The 18,690-nt window shown below is 50.3% G+C and overlaps 1 protein-coding gene across 3 annotated transcripts in view; it reads right to left on the bottom strand.

The window, feature by feature from the left end:
• Positions 1 to 18,360, bottom strand: part of LOC136108889 (ankyrin repeat and fibronectin type-III domain-containing protein 1-like) — a 223,922-nt gene extending 205,562 nt beyond the window's left edge. For 2 of the 3 annotated variants that reach the window (XM_071815075.1, XM_071815078.1), the window contains exons 1-2: positions 17,845 to 17,964; positions 14,360 to 14,480 (exon numbers count right to left, since the gene is read on the bottom strand). The gene's annotated coding sequence lies outside the window, so the exon portion shown is untranslated. Of the gene's footprint in view, positions 1 to 14,359; positions 14,481 to 17,844; positions 17,965 to 18,263 lie in introns of those variants that run through there. The other variant, XM_071815076.1, reaches the window with a different exon arrangement.
• Positions 18,361 to 18,690: the final 330 nt, after the last annotated feature.

The raw sequence follows: 18,690 nt of genomic DNA, 5'->3' as shown, positions 1-18,690 counted from the left end.
ATCCCTGCAGATGGGCAAGTGTGAGGAGCAGCTGGGCTCCTAGGAGAGAGGAGTTATCCATCCCAAAGGCGAGGGGCAGCTTGGAGGGACAGGAGGAGACAGGTGGATCCATGACCACCAGCCTCCTTCGGCAACTGAAATCTCCCCCAGCCATGTGCTCTGCTGCACACCAGCATGTGTGAGACAGGCTCCTGCCCTCCACCTAGCATGGAGACAAAAGCATTAAAAGATCATGGGCTTTTTGAAGCACCAGCTCCACTACAGCAGCCCTGAGGGCTTAAAAGAAAAAAAAAGCACAAAGGAAAAGGGCTTGTTTTTGCAAACGTCCTCCCCAGGGCCCGGTTACCCCTGGAGAGTAACGAAGTGCAATAACCAGGACTGCACAAGTAAATCAACACAGCCCTATGCCATAAGCTGGCCGGTGAACACACACAGCAAAGTCTGCTGATAAAAACATCATTAACTCCCAAACCATTCACTTCCTGGCTACCAAGTTACATACAATGTGTTAGCTTGGGTTTTCCCCCTCCCCCCCCACCCCACGCAAAGACAGTGACCTGAGACTGGTTGCAGTCTGCAGACAGGGCACTGCACAAAGGTCCTGTGGCTCAGCACAGCTAAGAGAAGGGGAGTCTCCCCTCTCCACACACAACTCAGCTCCCCAAAAGCCCAGCAGGACACTACAACCGCAGATGTATCAGTTAACGAGCACCAGAATATGAAAAAAAAAGCCATAAAACAATATTGTATATGTGCATGTGTCAGGCAGTGACTTTGGGGGTTCGCTGGGGGATAGAGCTGCTGCCTCCCCCAGCCCCAGCCAGCACCATCCTCCATGGCTCTCCCTGCCCTGGGGCTGCAGCCAGGCTCTCCATCACCATCTCTGCTGCTTCAGGCAACTCACTGTGTCATGGAAAAAACTCCGCAGTGTGCAACATCCCTCCAGTCTCTTTCAGCATTTTTCTACCCTAACAGCTGGGTCTAGCACTGCATGGCTCATTTTCCTCAGCCATCCAAGCACTCCCTCTTTCAGCAGCTCTCGGAGGCTGCTCATCAGCTCTGGTGACCTGCCATCACTTCACACTGCACAAAAAGCCCACAATCAAATCCATGAAGCAACTCTACACATACCAAAAAAAAAGAAAATAGCTTTGCTGCTCGTTAGTTCACCTATAAGCCAAAACACCAAGTCATACCAATAAAATTTGTGGGCAAGACAGGCAGCAGGCTGTGTGATTGCTGAGCATCCGGCATTCTCTGTGGCAGGCAGAGCTCCAGGACCCACCCAGGGCTGAGCAGAGGGTGAAATCCAGGCCAGCCACAAGCCCTGTGTGCCTGGGTAGCCAGTGTCACCTTTGCTTGGCTGTGGCGATGACCCCAAGCAGTCCCGGCACAGCACAGAAACCCCAGAGCTTGGAAGGGATGCCGGGCACCGATCCGGGGCCAAGCCAAACAGCAGCCGTGGCGCAGGGGGACAGACGCAGGGTCATGACCTGGCTGTGCCTGCGCTGCTGGGAGCGCTGCCAGCCTGGACGGGATGCACTGGCAGCCAGGGCCAGGCTAAGAGGTGGCAGGAGCAGAGATGTTGTTAACCAGGAGCTTCAAAGCAGAGTGTAACCATTGCTAAAGAAAACACACAATTTTTAACATCCCTGTTAAAAACTGACCAGCAGCAGTGTGAAACAACATTGGCCTTACCGGAGTACCCATTTATTCCAGTTGTAAACTTTTATGATGCTCTTATCTTGCAGTTGTACCAGGATAAGCTGCAATGTATTAAGCTGTGCAATTACAATTTTACAGGTGTACGGATTGATTTACTCAAGGCACATTCCCTGGGAACCCAGGAGATGCTTGTCAGCACCCATCTTGGTCTGACTTGCAGACCAGAGCCCATTGAGGCACAGAGGGACAATTTACACCTTAAGCACTCCGGCAGTAGCCATTGAAAGGCTTTGGCTTTCCTCCAGTCATCATCTTAATTTATTTCAGCGTGTTTCCTGATGTTGGCATTAGTGGCAAAATCAACAGCATAAACCTGCCAAGGCTACCAGCGCCACCATGGCTCCCAGCAGCCGCAGGCAGGCAGGGGGAACACCTGCGGCAGGGTCGGGCGCTGGCAGCGCTGCCAGGGCAGGTCATGTCCCACCAGCCCGATGCCCTCCCACAGCCCCCAGTGCTGCAATCTGCACCTTCTCCAGCCTCCAAATCTCCCAGGAACCGGGAGAAGCACGTTCACCTGCTCCTCTTCTTTTTGAAGTCCACAGCGATGTGTTGCAGAGCCAAGCTGCACAAGGGCTCGTGCTGGGCACTGAGGCTGATGCCCAGCTCGGCAGGGAGGGCATGCTGCCGGACAACGAGCCAGCAGCCGGGCAGACAGCTCCGGGACTAGAGACCTCACTGGCGCTCCGGTAGGGATGGAAGAAGAGCCCAGCAAGCCAGACATGGAGAGGGCAGGGTTGGCTTGGATCTCCCCAGTTCTGCCAAACCTAACACACCCCTGCTAGAAAAAGTACGTTTCGGCTAGCAGACCGAACACCCTTCAAATCTAAAAGCCATTTCTAAGGGATGTACAAGGCACAACACCACAGCTCCATATATGTTACAGAACAGCCCACCTATCTAAGAAGTTCCTACTGGATTTCTCATCTTTACAGAAGTATACCTAGAAAGCCAACAGTCAAAAATAAGTTGAAAAGCTTTTTTGCCTATTAAAGGGAGGAAAAGCAGATAAAGAAGCCAAGATAAGATCAAATGCATGTTCTATGAGCCCTAAGCCAGCCTCAAAATTAAGCCTCAAGGCAACCAAATTAATTCTTTTGCCTCACTAAAAGGCTTTTCCTTTGTTCACAACAAGCATTTGTGATCAGAACTGGGAAATGCTCTTTCATGCAGTTAGCACGGTATCAAGGGGTGCAAGAAGGAAAAAAGAGGAAAATAAGGCAAGCTCACCACAAACCTTTCCTCCATAGAATCACATTTCTGCATGGATGCTTGTCGTTTAAGACAGGGTATTTCTCCAGGACAGAGAATGGGTTTGCACGTGCTTTTCTTTCTGAGCAAGAGTCCATGGGACCCCACTGAAGACGAGCTCCCTAGCAGCAGTGCCCTGACAGCGCTGGGGCCCAGAGGCCCAGGACAAAGGGGTAAGCATCACTCCCCACTTAGTGAGGAGGCTTTTAAGCAAGTTGTCTCATAAATGCAGCCAGGAATGTCTCTGCCTGGAGGGTAAATACGGTCTGGTGACCTTACTGAGTCACTGCCTGCTGACTCATTCACTGGCAACTTGGGCAGCATTGGCTTGGCCAAGTCGTAGGCAAGGCGATGTCATGGTGACATGACTTACAATGACTCTCCCCTGACACAAGAGTTTTGCAGGATCTCCAGGATAGCAGAGGCTTTTTGTTTGTAACAGCCGTAACCCCTTCTGCTCTTCTGCACCCACTCCCACCCTCCTCACACCACTGCCAGGGCCATCATCACACGGGAAGATGGTTTCGTCTGCTCTTGTAGCAAGACAGGTCCCAGCAGAAGAGTGAAGTCCTGTCACCATTAAGCATACCAAGGAATCAAGCAGAGAGGAGCAAAAGTCCACAGTGTCACCAAAAGCATCAAACCCACAGCCAAAACAGCAGCCAGACTCCAAGCACTACCCTGACCCTGCTGTGCAGTGCCCTGGGCTCCAGCTGTCACACAAACCCCATTTCTAGACGCTTGTAGGGCACAAACTAGTACCTGGCAGAAAGTCAGCCTTCTGCAGACACTGCCCTGTCCCTGGAGAGAAGGGAAGAGGGATGTCACGCCCTGGCAGCACCCCTGTCCCACCCCCACACACCCCCCTCGCTAACACAAAGATCTCTTCACAGGAACCATGTGAAAGAGTTGGTGTGAGCGCTTGCTATGGGAGCAACACACAGAGGGTCAAAGCTCTAATACTAGCGCAAAGATGATGACAGGGAAGAAGGGAAGGAACCAGAAGAGAACCATATAAATAGCATCATTGTCCTTACTCAGTTTCACAGGGCATCAGATGTCAAATATGATCTCTCACTCAAGAGTTGAAGCCTCTAATTGATTCCCATCTGACAATTTCATATCCAACAGTTGTTATCCATCCAAACAAGCTGAGTAAATATGCTTTGCTCTACTATTAAAGCTGGCAACAAATGATTGACTTGCAACAAACCCAGTGTAAACAGCATTGCTCCTCCTGGGCCAGATCTCATGTTCCCCAGACCTCCTCCCACTGCTGCACCTCCATGCTGTGCCCTGGCGTGGGGTAAAGACCCATGTGGTGGGGACCACCAGCAGCTGCCAGCACAGCCCCCCATATCTTTGGGAAGAGAAGTCACACTCTCTGGAGGGTTTGGGCTCTCAAAGCACCTTTGCACACATCAAGTGAAATCTACTGCAGTCCAGGACATTCATTTAATAAGCAGACACATCCAATCTACAGCCTACAACCAAGAGTCCTTACCAGAGGCAAAACTTAGACTAAGTAGAGAAAGTTTAGTCTGGCAGTGCCCACAGACATCTTATGGTTGGGCAGAGTTCAAGAAAGACTCTGCAAGTTCTTGCCCTGGGCACTTTGGGGTGACCCCTAGCAGAGTTCAGTACCCCATGGAGATCTTCAGAAACATCTGGCTTTTTTCTGTTCTGCGCCTACCTTCTCCAAATAACCTCTTTAGAGAGAGCACAGGAGCCTGGGCACCCCATGGCCTGTTCCCTTGGGCTCTCCCAGCATCCACCACTATGGGATGAGGTACATCAGTGGGTATATCCTGGGCGAGTCCTTTCTGGGTCCATCTGTAGACCTGCAGGCCAAGAATCAGCCAAGTGCCTTTCAAACAAGCCATCACAACCTAGTGCAGGACCAAGCTCCAGGCATTTGCTTCCCACTCATAGAAGTGGTACCTTCCTTCATTTTTTTTTTTTTTAATTGAATACCCACTGTTTTTACTGCCATCTTCTAGGTTTAGTTTCAAGAGATAAGAGGAACAACAGTTGCAACTTCATCTGACCCATGATTTTGTAAGCCTATATCAGGTCCCAGTTCATTCCTGTTTTCAGATTGCTGATGGAGCCCCCAAACCAATCCTCAGGTGGTTCCACTGCTGACTTCTCCATCCTCAACAGTCCAGATGTGACCATGCAGCCTACCCTTTGCCTTCTATCATACAACACCCTTCCTGATATCTAAAAGACCCTTCTTGCAGAGCCTGACCACCCTGTACCTCCTGTGTGTCTGGATCAGGCTGGGATGCTCTTGGTTCTTCTGTCCAAGGAGAGCAGCGGTCGTCAGTGCAAAAGCTCCCAGCTCAGCTTCTGCTGCCATGACCGACTTGGACAAACAGTCATTACCATCCCAACGCGAGATCAGTGCCACAAATGAAAACAAACCCTTCCGCCACAGACTGCACTGGAGTATCACTGCGGCAGCAGCTTTGCCAGAAGGCGTTGCTTAAACACTCTGATCCCAGTATAAGCTTTGTCTTTGCTTCTCCACACTTGCAAAGCCCCAAAGCACTTGACTTGGAAGAAATCCAAAGTAAAAAGAAAAAACAAGAAAAAAAGAATCTACATTTTTCAAAGATGACTGTTGAGAACTAGTAAGACCTTGCAGTTTTACAAAGGTCCCACTCAAAACATGTATTGCTTTTTAAACCCAGACAACTGCCAAAACAGCAGCCTTATACAGATTTCACTGCAACAGTCAGCACCTCACAGTGAAGAGGATAAAGTAGTATGTGAGGTTGAGGATATAGCTATAGTACAGATATTTGCTATAAGGACCAAGAGTCCTAGCTTAACATGTCTGTTGATGAACATGTCTGAAGACATACTGAGGAAACACAGTATAAACCTCTACCTGAACAATATTTTATGAAATTTCAGAAGTACTGACTTTTAACACTGACATTTGACATCCCCCACAGGGTGACACCCAGTCCCCAGCTTTGGAGGACCACAGCGCTTTATCACTTGGAAACGCTGTCATTGTTTCAAATGAAATAGAGGAATAATATAGTTACATATTTCTGATATGTCAGTTTACAACTGAATTTTCAAATGCTCCCAGAAAACATTTATTGGGGATATTTCTGTAATCACAGCTTTGCTAGAAAACCTCATTACACTTGCACTCTGACTCAGAGGTTATGACAAATCTATCTCACGTTGCTTATGGCGACCTGGGAACAAGTGACCCCTCAGGTCTCAGCTGAGAGGTCGAACAGGCAGTTCCAACAGAGAAGAGGGAAGGGAAAGGAGGAACATCCTCAGATACACTCAGCTGATCACAGACTACAGGTCTAGCACATCCAGAGCTCATCTATGTACACACATGGCACATACTCCCACTCTACTCACAAAACCCACCTAAGTCTATGGCAATACATTGCCTCCCAGCTTTGCTGTCGCTGGATTTGGCACCAGGCAATCCCTCTAACTATGCCAAGCCAAATTACTCACACTTAAGCCCTTTTCCCAGGATCAGACCTGTTGCAACTGTCACTCCTGCAGGAAGATTTCTAGTTGTGCTTGAATTTTAATGCCCCAATGAAAATAAGAGTGTATGATCCTTTAAACCTGCAATCTTCTCTACACTGGTTATGAAGGATATACTTCATGTTTGCCATATGGGTGGAGGTAAGATTTACAGTGTCCTTAAACCGTACACTTCCCTGCTTTTAAGTGTTTGGGTTTTATAAACAATGCAGCACGCAACTGCATCCCACACATAGATGAGGCCAGCACCAGCCGAGCCATGCCTGGGAAGTGTGCCACCATCCCACAGCGCAGCCCACACCAGGACATGGCCATTGCTCCAAAGTATCACCATTACAGGGTTTCAAACAGCCTTTGTGTTCTCCTGGACATGCTGGGGCCCTCAGAACTGCACAACAGCATCACACCAGCACCAGGTGAGGTGCCTGATCCACCTAGGGCATGCTGCCAAAGAAGAGACCGCCACAGCAGCCACATTCAGCATCTCTTCTCTGCTCCTGCAAGATCTCCCCTGTGCTCCCCGCTGCCACATGGGCAGCAGCCGTGACTGCCAACTCAGAGACATTACCTGACCACAAATACAGTGCAAGAGCACTGCTAGGAAATGCAGCTCATTGTTTTGCTTCCTCCTCCAAATCCCACTCACTTGGTTTGAGAAAATAATGAGCTCACCCTTAAGGTGGGCTGTTCCCTCCCAGCAAACTGTTATTACCCAGACAGAAACCCACCACTCTGGGCAACCAAACTGCCAGATATGTGCAGAAAACAGAGTGACCTCAAGCCAAAGCAAACAGCAGCAGCTTGCAAAACAGCATAGGACTCACCTTTGAAGGTGAAAGTCTGAGCACAGGCACTCTCATATGCTGAGTTTTAGGACAAGCAATTTCCATCCCCAGCTGGAGATGCCACGGGCAGTATTCAAGGGCCAGCCCTGAGGAGCTGCAAATCAGAGCAGGCACACAGAAGGGCTCCAGCAGGGAACAGAAAAGCCGAATCTCACTCCTGCTCCTCCAAAAGCACCGGTCTGTTGGATGGTGACCACAGTGAAGCCCCAGCCAGCCCCTGCGCTGTGAGATAAGGAGCTGGGAACGGTACGGCCAAAGCTTCCCACCATAGGCAGAGCATGGAGCAGGGCCATTGACACAGACCCAGGAGGGGAGGCTTGGATCTGGATCCAGTGACACCCATAGGTCCCCATGGCTTGGGAGCACACAAGGAAAGGAAGCTGGGTTGGGAGAAAACAGCCATTCTTGGAAGATTTGGCTTCAGCTGAAGCCAGCCTCACAGGGTCAATGCTCTGGCAGGGACTGAGAAACTTCCGAGATGATGTCTGCTGTTTTAATTTTAAAACACTGCTGGAGGGACTCAGATGGCCAGTCCAACACTATCCCCAGCAGAAGAGTGAATTATCATGCCGCACCCCAAATCAGTCCTAAACCAGACCCCCGCTCCCCTGACTTTGGCATACAACAGGCAGGAGCCTGGGGAGGGTGGAAATGCAAGCTTTCATGCAAAGGTATTGCAACAAGGAAAATTACACAGCAAAAGATGACTGTCCAGAAAAGATAAAACTATGATCAAAAGATGTGACTGCAAATCCAAGTTGCCACCTCCAAAAAAAGGAAAAACCCATGAGATGGGTTTTACCCCCAAAACTCACACTAAGACGACATAACATACTGTCTTCCCCTAAATCTCTGGATCCTGCTGCAGCCCTGCCCTCAGAAGAGGCCCCAGCAGCCGCAGAGACAGCCCCACGGTGCACACCCGCACCACAGACACAGGACAAGCTTTACCGCAGTGGTGGTTCAGGGCACATTTAGCACAGTTTTATCACATTATGTATTTTTGTCCAATTCATTTCACAACAAAGGGAGAAGAGTTGGAAAGATACACTTAAGCTGCAGAAGCAGGAGTGGTTAAAAAAATGAAAGATCAAAGGTCCGTCATTTAAAATTAATTAATTCAAACCTGAACTATTAACATAAATTAAAAATTTCAAACCACGTGCAGGGCTACATTTCTTTCCAACTAATTTCCAAGAACCTGTAGTGCTGCAAGATAAGTTAATCACACATTCCATTAATTTGCAGCATGCACAGTGGAGGTTAACTTCCACTTAATTAGAACTAATTTTAATTTTGGAGGAATAAGGCAAGCACACTTCGTAAGAAATCCTCTTGACATTATGCCTCACAGGGAGGGAACAGCAGCTCTCGTGTGTGCCTCTTCGCCTCTCCCTACACACACATCAACCCCTGCAGTCCCTCTGGCAGCCTCAGTTGGAACAGCAGAGGCATTTCACTGGAGAACACAGCCACCAAGGAAGTGTAGGCAATAGAAAGAAGAAAGCGCACGATTTCCCTTCCACAGCGTCCCTGCTCAGGGGAACAGTGAGGCACATGGACGCTAAACACCAGAAAAATCATCACAGAGATCAGATGGACCAGACACAGGTTGTACCCCAGTTCACCTGCAAAGTAATACAGGAAAACTGGTGCTGAACTGCACTCGAGTTGCACATGTGTGCAAGATGTGACAGCTAGGAAGGAGGTGATGTGGAAAGGACCAGCCTTGGACAGTGCTTCCCAAGCAGCCTTCAGAGCAGGGTGAAATCACCCTGCCCTCCTCCCTCACACCTGATGAGGATTCAAGCCAAACCAGCATCCGCTGGAACTCCTGCAGCTCCAAGGGTGGCCAGGGCAGGTCACAGCACAACCTCTTGGCTACTTACACACACGTCCTTCCAAGCAAGCCCTTCATCCTTTCAGCAGCTTGATGATACCAGAACACACAGCTGCCTGGTCCCTGTTAAATTCCCACCACACCAGCTCCACTGCCAAGTCCTAACCCACCAAACCGCCTCAACCAGGAGCCAAGGACTCGAGTCAGAGCCCAGGAAGGCTCCCGGCACCTTCCTGCACTGCCAGCTTTGCTACAGGCATGCTTGAGCCTTCCCCCATGTCCTGCCTTCGGCTCTGCCTCTTCCCCAGCCTGGCCCAGCTTCCTGCACACTTTTAGTTTAACTTATGAGAGAAAAAAAAAAAAACAAACAAAAAAACCCCACCACCCACACACCACACTACATGGTGGCCTCCGGCTCCATTAACACAAATTGATGCAAAGCATAATTCAAAGCACGTTAAAGGCATCTGCCCTAAAGTTTTAAATTTGCCTAAACCAGTTTAAAGACTTAAATCCTCATCCCATCCAGAGCTTCCTTCCCTGCAAGTGGAAGGTTTTGCTGCAGAGTCACAGCAGGCTGCACTTCCACTGCCCTAGACCAGAACCCCCAGAGCCCTCCAGACCCAGCAAAGCAAGCATCCCCAGGAGCCACAGGGGCACCCACACTTGTCTTCCCCAGAGATTAATGCCAGCCCTGCTGCACCTGCCTGAAATGATGCCCAAAGCACCAGCTCAGCCTGCGTTCACCGGGCACAGCCAGGGTTTCACTCGCACCCAGCAGACAGGAAGGACGATCTCTCAAAGACACGGAGATCCCTCTCTGGTGACAGCTGTGCTAAACACCAAGTGCTTCATGTGCAGGACACCTTAGCTGCCATGTAGCCGGCTACCAGCCTGGGCATGATGTCCTGTGCATGAGACAGACATGCCCATTTGCCTTCTTTAATTTGAAGATCTTGTCCCATCCCCATCCACACTGCTAACACCTCCTGCCACCACCAAGCCAAGTAAACCGGTGACTTCATCACAGCTTCCTTCACCTAAATTGTCTCAGGAGACCCCACTGCTGCTTTCCAGCAGGCGCAGCATCCTCCGAGCGCAGCTGCACAGCCTCCGCTTCCTTCCTCTCCACAGACCTCTGGTCTGCATCCACCGCCCCAAGCCCAGGACAGTTTTAACCTTGACCTTTCCTCTGCTGATATTGGCTCCACAGCAATGCCCGTGTGTTCCTGGACAAAGAAAACCAGTAAGCTATGAGTACCCCTTGCTAGGGTCCTTCTCTCCAGCACTCCAACACACATTAAGAAGCTTCTAGCAGGTCTTCAGGGTCACTTGGACTGATCAAGATTGAAGCTGAAGCAGCCCTGGGGATAACAGGCACAGCAGGAGCGCTCAGCAGCCCAGGGATGATGAGCAGCACCATCATCATCACCACCATTCTCTGTTCCAGGATCAGGCATTTCCCAGAGCGCCAGGCAGAGGCACATTTGCACCCAAGTCCCCCTGTCCACAGGACCCAACACACAGGGGATGGCATCATCCCACCAAGTAGTAAAGCACAGCCAGCCAGGGACCCTCCCCACGATATTTAAAAAAAAAAAAAAAGGAATATTTTGGAAATAGATACAGAAAAATATAATGGAAGGATTCACAGTAAGGCACAGCAAAAAGGTGCTTGAAATAATTTTATTCCAAGCTTTTTGAAGGACCAGATTGCCCAGCCTGCTCCAGTAGAAGTTTCTAGGCAGAGAGACGCTTTCCAGCACCATCCCCAGCAAACAGGCTCGTAGCACGTTCCTGAGGCTTCCTCTGACCCTGGCCAGGGCTCAGCAAGGACAATTAAAGCAATTATATTTTGAGCAAAATTAGCCCTTTGCTTTCAGGCTCATCTGGTAGCTTTTACCAGGACTGATTGCCCAGCCCAGAGCTAACCCATCAATGAAAGTATCGCCACCGATTTTAAGGGACTTTGGCTCAGCACATGAATTTTAACATACATCTGCCCCCTTGCACAGGCCAGCACTGCAGGCCAGAATTGTTCTTTCAGACTGCACTTTTATCCTCAGAAGACTCCCCCAAATTTCAGCCAGGCTGCTCTCTTCGAGCTGACATGTTTCACTCTCAAGAAGATGCATTCCCACAGCTACCCGTTGTTTAATCTTTCTTTGCTGCTGTTGGTTTCAGAGCTGCACGCATGGGATGGCTGCGTCACATGGAGCAGGAGGCAGAGTTGAACGTATGGAGAGATAGATGCTCTGCAGGAACACTGGGATTATCGACATGCACTTGGGATGCTCCTTAAGAGTGGACGGAGGACAGTTTCAGTCAACCCAATACAAGATGATCTGCAAATCACAGCATCATGCAGAGTTTTCGTTGCCTTTTTAAAAAATTTTAGGTTTTATAAGCTTTAACAGCTCTGTTTTCCCCTTAATTGGTGCAATTGTTTTTAACCCTGCTCCTGAAGCCATGTTGCTATGACTACCCAGCACAAGCCTCAGCAAGCAAAGCATATTTTTAGAATTGCCAAAATACATGTCTCTAATAGAGCTCTTCTGTACAGATCTCTCCTTGTTCTGTGACACGGAAATTAAGGGCATTCAATGGAATTAAAACGTGGGAAATTCAAAACCGATTAAAGGAGAGGCCATGGTACAACCGGAGCACAGCTCGAGCCCCCGCAGCCCAGGATGTTGCAAAGGAACCTGGCTTCGTTCCACTGCCTGGAGGCAGGTCCAGGACATGGCTGAGGCTACAGCCTCACCAAAACCACAGGACTTGGTGGGACAGCTGAGATGACCAAGCACTGCAGTAGATAAGCATGGGCTCTGTGGGGCAGCGACAGGGAGAAGTAGCTTGGAGTGCACAGGACTGTGCCTTAAGGACAGACGAAAAGCCAATTGAGAGCTTAAGGCATCAGCTACACAAACCTGTATTCAAGTATTTCCTCCCAGTGGTTCTTACTTAGGGAGGAGTCCATTAGATCATCACCTCCCACACCCCACGTAGGTGGTGGGGGTACTGATGGAGCCCCCTGTGTATTCTGGACTCATGATACTTCACTGTTTGAGATCAGTTAGACAGGAAAACTCTCAAGAGAAAAGATCACAGCACACAAACTGTCTCAGTTCCAATGGCACCCCTCTGAGAAAGGAAACCTTCCCTCAGTTCCAGGGGAAAAAAAAGATACACTTGAACCAAGCCAGGAGGAAATACTAGGAAGGAAATGAAGAAAAGTATAGCAAGAATTAATATTTTAGCTGAAGTCAGCAAGTGAATTAAGGAAAGGGAAAGCTGGGGGGTCCAGTATGAACTCATCCTTCTCTCACAGAAAAGGACAACTTCATATTGAAATCACTGAGCTCTATGCACTCAAAGAGCCCAACCCAGGTTCTTGTGAGGACCCACCAAGAAGGGAGAGCACAACAAAACAAAGGCCGCAGTGCTGACAAGAGCTGTTCCATGCACTAATTCCACAGTGCTGCAGCTCGGCTCTCCCTCTACGCTGCTCCCAGGGACCTGCCAGGCAGATGCTGGAGAAGAACCACTCACCTCCAGCATGTGTGGGACAGTCAGCTTCAGTCCAACTTCTGATCAGAGGCTACACTGACTTAATTACAGTTACGGGTCTACCGAGAGAGACCAAGGGCATAGTAGATCCTGCAGTCTGACAGCCCACCCTGTGTTCCCCCAGGTGAGGCATGGCAGAAGGCGCCTGCTGCTGCCCATCATCACAGCTCTTCTCTTGCTGTGCAGCAGCTGGATATGCAGAAGGCACATGCACAACCATCACACCTATAAGGAGAAGCCTGGCCTGCTGACAACCGTTTCTCCTCAGCCAAGTCACCACCACAGCAGTGGCTCTCAGCACCCCATCCTCTCAAGTTGCTCTCAGCCCTGTCCATCCATCCAGGCTGCCACAGGCTGCCTTTTCAGAAACACATCCCTGGCATCAGGAAAAAACAAACAAACAAACAAACAAAGATACTAGAAGTGCAAATACCTAGGGGGACACTTTCTGGTTTAGAGAGCCAATGTATTTGACAGCCACTGGGGTCTTGACAATTTACATAGACTAAAGAAAGCAAGAGAGACACCTAGCACTCCGCATGTCAAATGGGACAGTAAAAATGGAGACAGCAGCAGAGTCCAAAGATGTTCCTGCTGCTAAGGCTTCTCTGAACATCCCTGTGGACAGCTCTTCACAGAGCAGCCATTCTACAGACCATGATCACTCCTGGCTGAAGCTGGGTTCTGCCAGCATCACTCCAGGGGCACTGTGCATCTGGAAAGATGCCTTCCCAGAATAATCCACACAATTCATTTCAGAGTCAGAGAAGTCTGCCAGCAGCTATACTCATGCTGTCCCATCTCTTTCATAAGGACATGAGTAATTATTGAGCATTCTAGCTACTAACATTGATTAAAGCAAAACAAACTAATTTTGTTACAAGGCAATGATCTGACCTCATTAACAATGTGAGTAACTTGCTAACAATATTGTTTTGTTTTGTTTTTACACAGTGATGTCTTTCAATAGATCTCAAGCTGTTTTACAGAAGAGCTCAGTGCGTTCCTATAAACCCATTTTGCACAGGAAACCCAAGCCAGCATCCACATATGCAGAGGTCTGCTCCCTGGGAACAAGCTGTATCCCATGCTGCACAGAAAAACACTGCCCGACCCAGCCAGAAAAAAACAGCCCGAGGTGCCGGTGTGCGGATCAGCCTTCGCTGTGGCTCTTCAAAGCGACGCCAGGACAAGCAGGGTCACCCCAGCCAAGGCAGATCCCTGTCAGACCTGCGCAGCAGGCTTCCTCCTCAATCACAAACCCACGTCTCATCTCTTCTTTTTGAATGAAGAAAGCAACTTTAGACATCCAGACTCACTGCAAGCCTCACAGCAGTTAAGAGATTTTGCCACTCTGTGATGTCCCACATCATGGTTATTAACCCCAAGAAACACTGCACTGAGCTGACCACCTTCCCTCTTTTAATAGGCATCAGTCATAAAATAAACCTACCCCCTGCCCTCAAGCCAGTCCCCTCCTACACGAGGGACCAGCACACTGGCAAGGATCCTTCCCAATTACTTCCACGACGAGTCACCCCCTCAGATTATGTTTTCCCCTTTGGCAGGATTAGCGTACTTAACATGGTAATCTCACCTCTGGTACAGTGTAATGCACAGACAATGCCGGGAGTCCCAGACGAGGGTACACCTGTGTTCACTCAGCACATACCAGCCTGGGGAACAAGCTGGCCCAGCAAGAGAGTCTCTTCTCAAGCCTGGGAATAAGAAGATACAGTCTGTCAGGTTTTAAGGACAAAGCAGAGGGAAGACCCCTGTCAGTGATACCCTAAGGGTTGGGATGTAGGTCCTGCTGTTTAGGAGGGAGAGGTGGGGAGCAGCAGGCAGACCAGGAAGCAGGCTGTGGCACAGGAAGGTGTAAATGCTCCTCATTCAGCATCACCTGCAACTGGCGCCCCGTTTAACCCACCCAGCAGCATTGAGTCATCTGCTCACACAGATGTGTACCACCACCTATGGCACAGTCACAACACAGCTCCTGCTTCAAGGCCAAGCCAAGTTTTTCCTCTGCACTTGCAACAGTGGGACAAAGACATCAAGATACTGCTGCCACACACCCCACCCCCCACTTTCCCTCTATCCAGCAGCCAAAAGCCTCCGGCTCTTGATAATCACTAATTAGCAAGGTCTTACAGCTCTGCTCTTGCAGACCTGGGAAAAACAGTTCTGGCCACCTCACAGATGACAAAAAGCCTGCACAAAAGGAGATGACTCTTGTGGTCCCCACATGCTACAGGCATGTCTAGAGCTCAGTCACCCCAGACGACATGTAGCATTGCAAAGTTGCATGTGGTAGGGTGGACTCCATACCTGCATCTGCTACCAGGTCATGAGGAAATTTGTGTGCATGTGCCTTACAGTCCCCAACCCAGTTTGATACACAAGTTAATAAGCAGTACACACATTTCTCCTTTTGGGAGAGACACGAGGCCGTGGGAGCAGTGGGTGCAGCCGTACCCACAGAGAGCAGCCAGGCACTGCCTACACCAAAGGGCGTCTCATGACCTCACCAGCTCCCGCTGCTGAGAGCCAGGACGGACAGGGCTCTCGGTCACACTTTGGCTTGGCTCCCCGCCACAAGCGGCATCCCCTGCAGTTGTACTTCCAAGCACTGCCCAGGCTTCCCCAGCCACAGGGTCCCTCCCGCTGCTCAGAGGGGAGTGAAGCAGCATGGGCTGCCAACCCCAGCCCCCACTGCTCCCCTGCGATTCTCAACACTACCAGGGCTGCAAAGTGGAGGGCAGTAAGAGAATTACTGTAGCTGAGCTCTGTGCAAATGACAATCATTTGCAGTCTTAAAAAATTAAATCCTTAAAGCTAACAGAAAGAGTGTTTGCTTTAAAGTTATAAAGGTAAAGGGCTGATAACTAAAAGACCCATTGCTATAATGACTGCCACATGGATGATAACATCTTGCCCTTTTCTGACCACTGATTTAGTTATCCTGTAGGAAAATACAATTCATTGTCACCAAATTCTCACCCAAAAGCACAGTGGGGAGCAAGTTGCACTTTTAATAACATCACAGCAGGTGTCACTTTCTGAAAGTTATGACAGTTCCTTGCACTGCACAGGACAAGGGATGCCTCACCCCAAAAGAAGCTGTTCTCCAGCAAGACATCGAGATGGCATCACCTTCCTTGCAGAAGGGGCTCTGGCTCTTCTGCAGCATGAAGCTACCTCACCAATAGCATTTGCCTTCCCTACACCTCCAGTCCCCTCTCCCTGCACCCAAGATGACAGTCTGAGACAGGCAAGGCTCCAGTGTGCAAACACAAATGGACTGTAGGTACCCTGAGTCTGGGAAACACTTGAACGACCATTGTTAGCATCAAAATAGATGTGGATTTTTGCTTAGCAGAAGGGGAGAAGGAAGGACATAAGCTAATGCTTGCAACTACTATGAGAAATATCAAGTTTTCGTAACTTTAGATGAGACACCTAACTTAAATGTATCAACCAGGACCACATAATTGTTGGGGGTGAAAGCTGCAAAGGTCACCTCTCAGGCCCCCAGAGACTGGCTGGGATAAGAAATTTCTCACTTAACAGCACTACCTTTTAGCAAAGAAAAGCAACTACTCAGCAAGTTCTCAACTCCTCAAAATGCAGGACAAGTTCCAGAGACCACATGGGAGTTCTCAGTACCACAATAAAATTAATTCAGGCAAGTAAAGCAAAACAGCCCCACCCCAGAGGATGATATCATCAGGGGAAGCCCAGGTTTAAGAGGTACAAAGCAACTTTCCTTGGTTTTGATTATTTCTAGGGTTATTGTTTGACAGGTAAAATATTTACAATAAAGAAGGAAGACAAATAGCTCCCTCCCTATTTTACTGCTGTAATTATAAGCTGAGAGCGAGAAAAAGTACCTGTAGGGGAAAGATAGTGAGAAGCAATCTGCTCCCAAGCACACACTCTCCATCCATTTTTGATGGGAACCATGCAGGAAAGCCAAAGGTGAGACAGGGGCAAACCAGTCCTTCACTTGCACACTTCTCAGCCAGGCAAACACGCATCCAGCCAACCCAAGCACCGCCCCCAGGACGCTCATCCCCACGTTAAAGCATCCTGCTAACTCCTGGCCTAAAAGAATCAGCATCCAGGACTCGCCTCCTCAGTCTTTATTCTTTAAAAACACACATGACTTGTTGCTTGTATTCAAGAATAAGTTTTTCAAGATGTATATCTAGACATACTGTATTCTTCAGAGAGCCATTTCTGATGGTTTGGCTAGCTGAATTTCAATGCCACCTGTATGAGAACTTTCCTTGTTCCCTTATTTTCAGAAAAACCTGAGGAAATCCAACTTTCAGCAACAGAAAAGGAAAATAATCTCTGGGGGGACAAGGCAGAGCTCAGAGCTGCTCCACACCATGACAACTCATGGCTGTAAGGAGTCAGGACACCAGCCAGCAGACTGGGAAGAAAACAGCCCACTGCAAACATCGTTGCCTCGCTGAATCTCACGTTCTACAGAAATTTCCTGGAAGCAAAAAAGCCCTAGCGATGAAATTAACCTGCCAGACGAGGAAGCCCCAGGGCCCGCAGCAATGTGCCGGGATTACTGCAGGACGCGCTGTTCAAAAGAGCAAACCACCTCTGAAACCAACGCAGCCACAGAGGCAACGAAATCTCCCGTAAAAACGAAGGCCTGGTAAGAAGAAAAGGCGCTGGCGGCAGAGACGCCTGTGCTTGCCCCTCACCGCGGTCCCGGGGCAGCACCGCCAGGCAGGCGCTTTTCACGGGAAAGGACTGAAATCGAACAGCAAAACAGCATTGCAAGAGCATGAAGTAATCCCACCCCTGCAGTTAGTGTTTTCCTATCCAATTAGCCACTCCAAGTGGAAGGGGGAAACAGGGAAAAATAAAATACACACAACCGTGCTGCAAAGCCGGGAGATATTTTGCAACTCCCGGGCTCCCGCTGCGCAGCCCTGCGCTCCCAACGGCCACGGCCGAGGTGGAGAAGGGAACCTCCGTGGAACGCGGAGAGAGGGGGAGAAAAAGGGGGAGAAAGGGAGGAGAAGGGGGGAGAGCTCCCCACCGCGGCCCGCTCACTTGCTCCGCCGTCCCTCGGGCCCTTCCCGCGGCGCAGCCGGCCCGCACGCCGGGGATGCAGCCGGGGAGCGCCGGCGCGGCCCCGCTACCGCCGGCGGCGGAGGGCAGCGAGCTCCGGCCGGGGCCCGGGGGAGGCAGCCGAGGAAGCGGGGCGGAGGGGCGGCACCGGGAGCCACCCCCGCCCGCCGGACAGCCCAGCCCGTTCCGCCCCGGGATGCTCGGTGACCGGGGGAGGGGAGGGAGCCGTCCGGCCCGGGAGCGCTGCGGGAGCCCAGCTCCGCCAGCCCGGGAAGAGCTCGAGCCCGGCCGCCGCGAGGGCAGCACGGAGAGCGGCGGGTGAGCCGTGCACGCTCCCGGCGAAGCCCCACCGAGCCCGGCCAGTGGGCTTCTGTCTGGTGTGGGGGTGCAGCGGTACTTACCGAGGCTCAGCCCGGTCGGGAACTCGCTGCTCCGTTGCAATTCATTTTCTTTAAACTGCCGGGGCCGCTTCCTGGCTCAGTTTAACAAAACCAGTTTGAAATCGCTCCTTAAAGCGCTGCGAACGTGCACAGAGCAGCCAAGCAAGCTGAGCCTGCAGGCAAGCGCCAAGTGAAGCGCTCCAAGCCCCGGCAGCACGGCAGTCACCTGCCTTCCCCGGCGGGCACGGGGGAAAGCACGGGCAGGGGGAGCAGCCCCACCGCGGGACAGGCTGCCTGGTGAAAGTCTTCGTGCTGCATTTTTTTATTTCTCAAGTTTTTACACTTAAAACCTCAAAATAAGGACACACTTGCTAAAACAGGAAGGCTGGAAAAAGTGAAACGCTGTCCTAAGTTAGCTGTTCTTTTTAAATCGTACAAAAACCCAGTG

This window comes from Patagioenas fasciata, chromosome 15 (genome assembly GCF_037038585.1).
Source record: "Patagioenas fasciata isolate bPatFas1 chromosome 15, bPatFas1.hap1, whole genome shotgun sequence".
Classification (NCBI taxonomy): Eukaryota; Metazoa; Chordata; class Aves; order Columbiformes; family Columbidae; genus Patagioenas; species Patagioenas fasciata.
The sequence above is the reverse complement of the archived record's forward strand: the minus strand, read 5'-3'. Positions and strand labels throughout refer to the sequence as shown.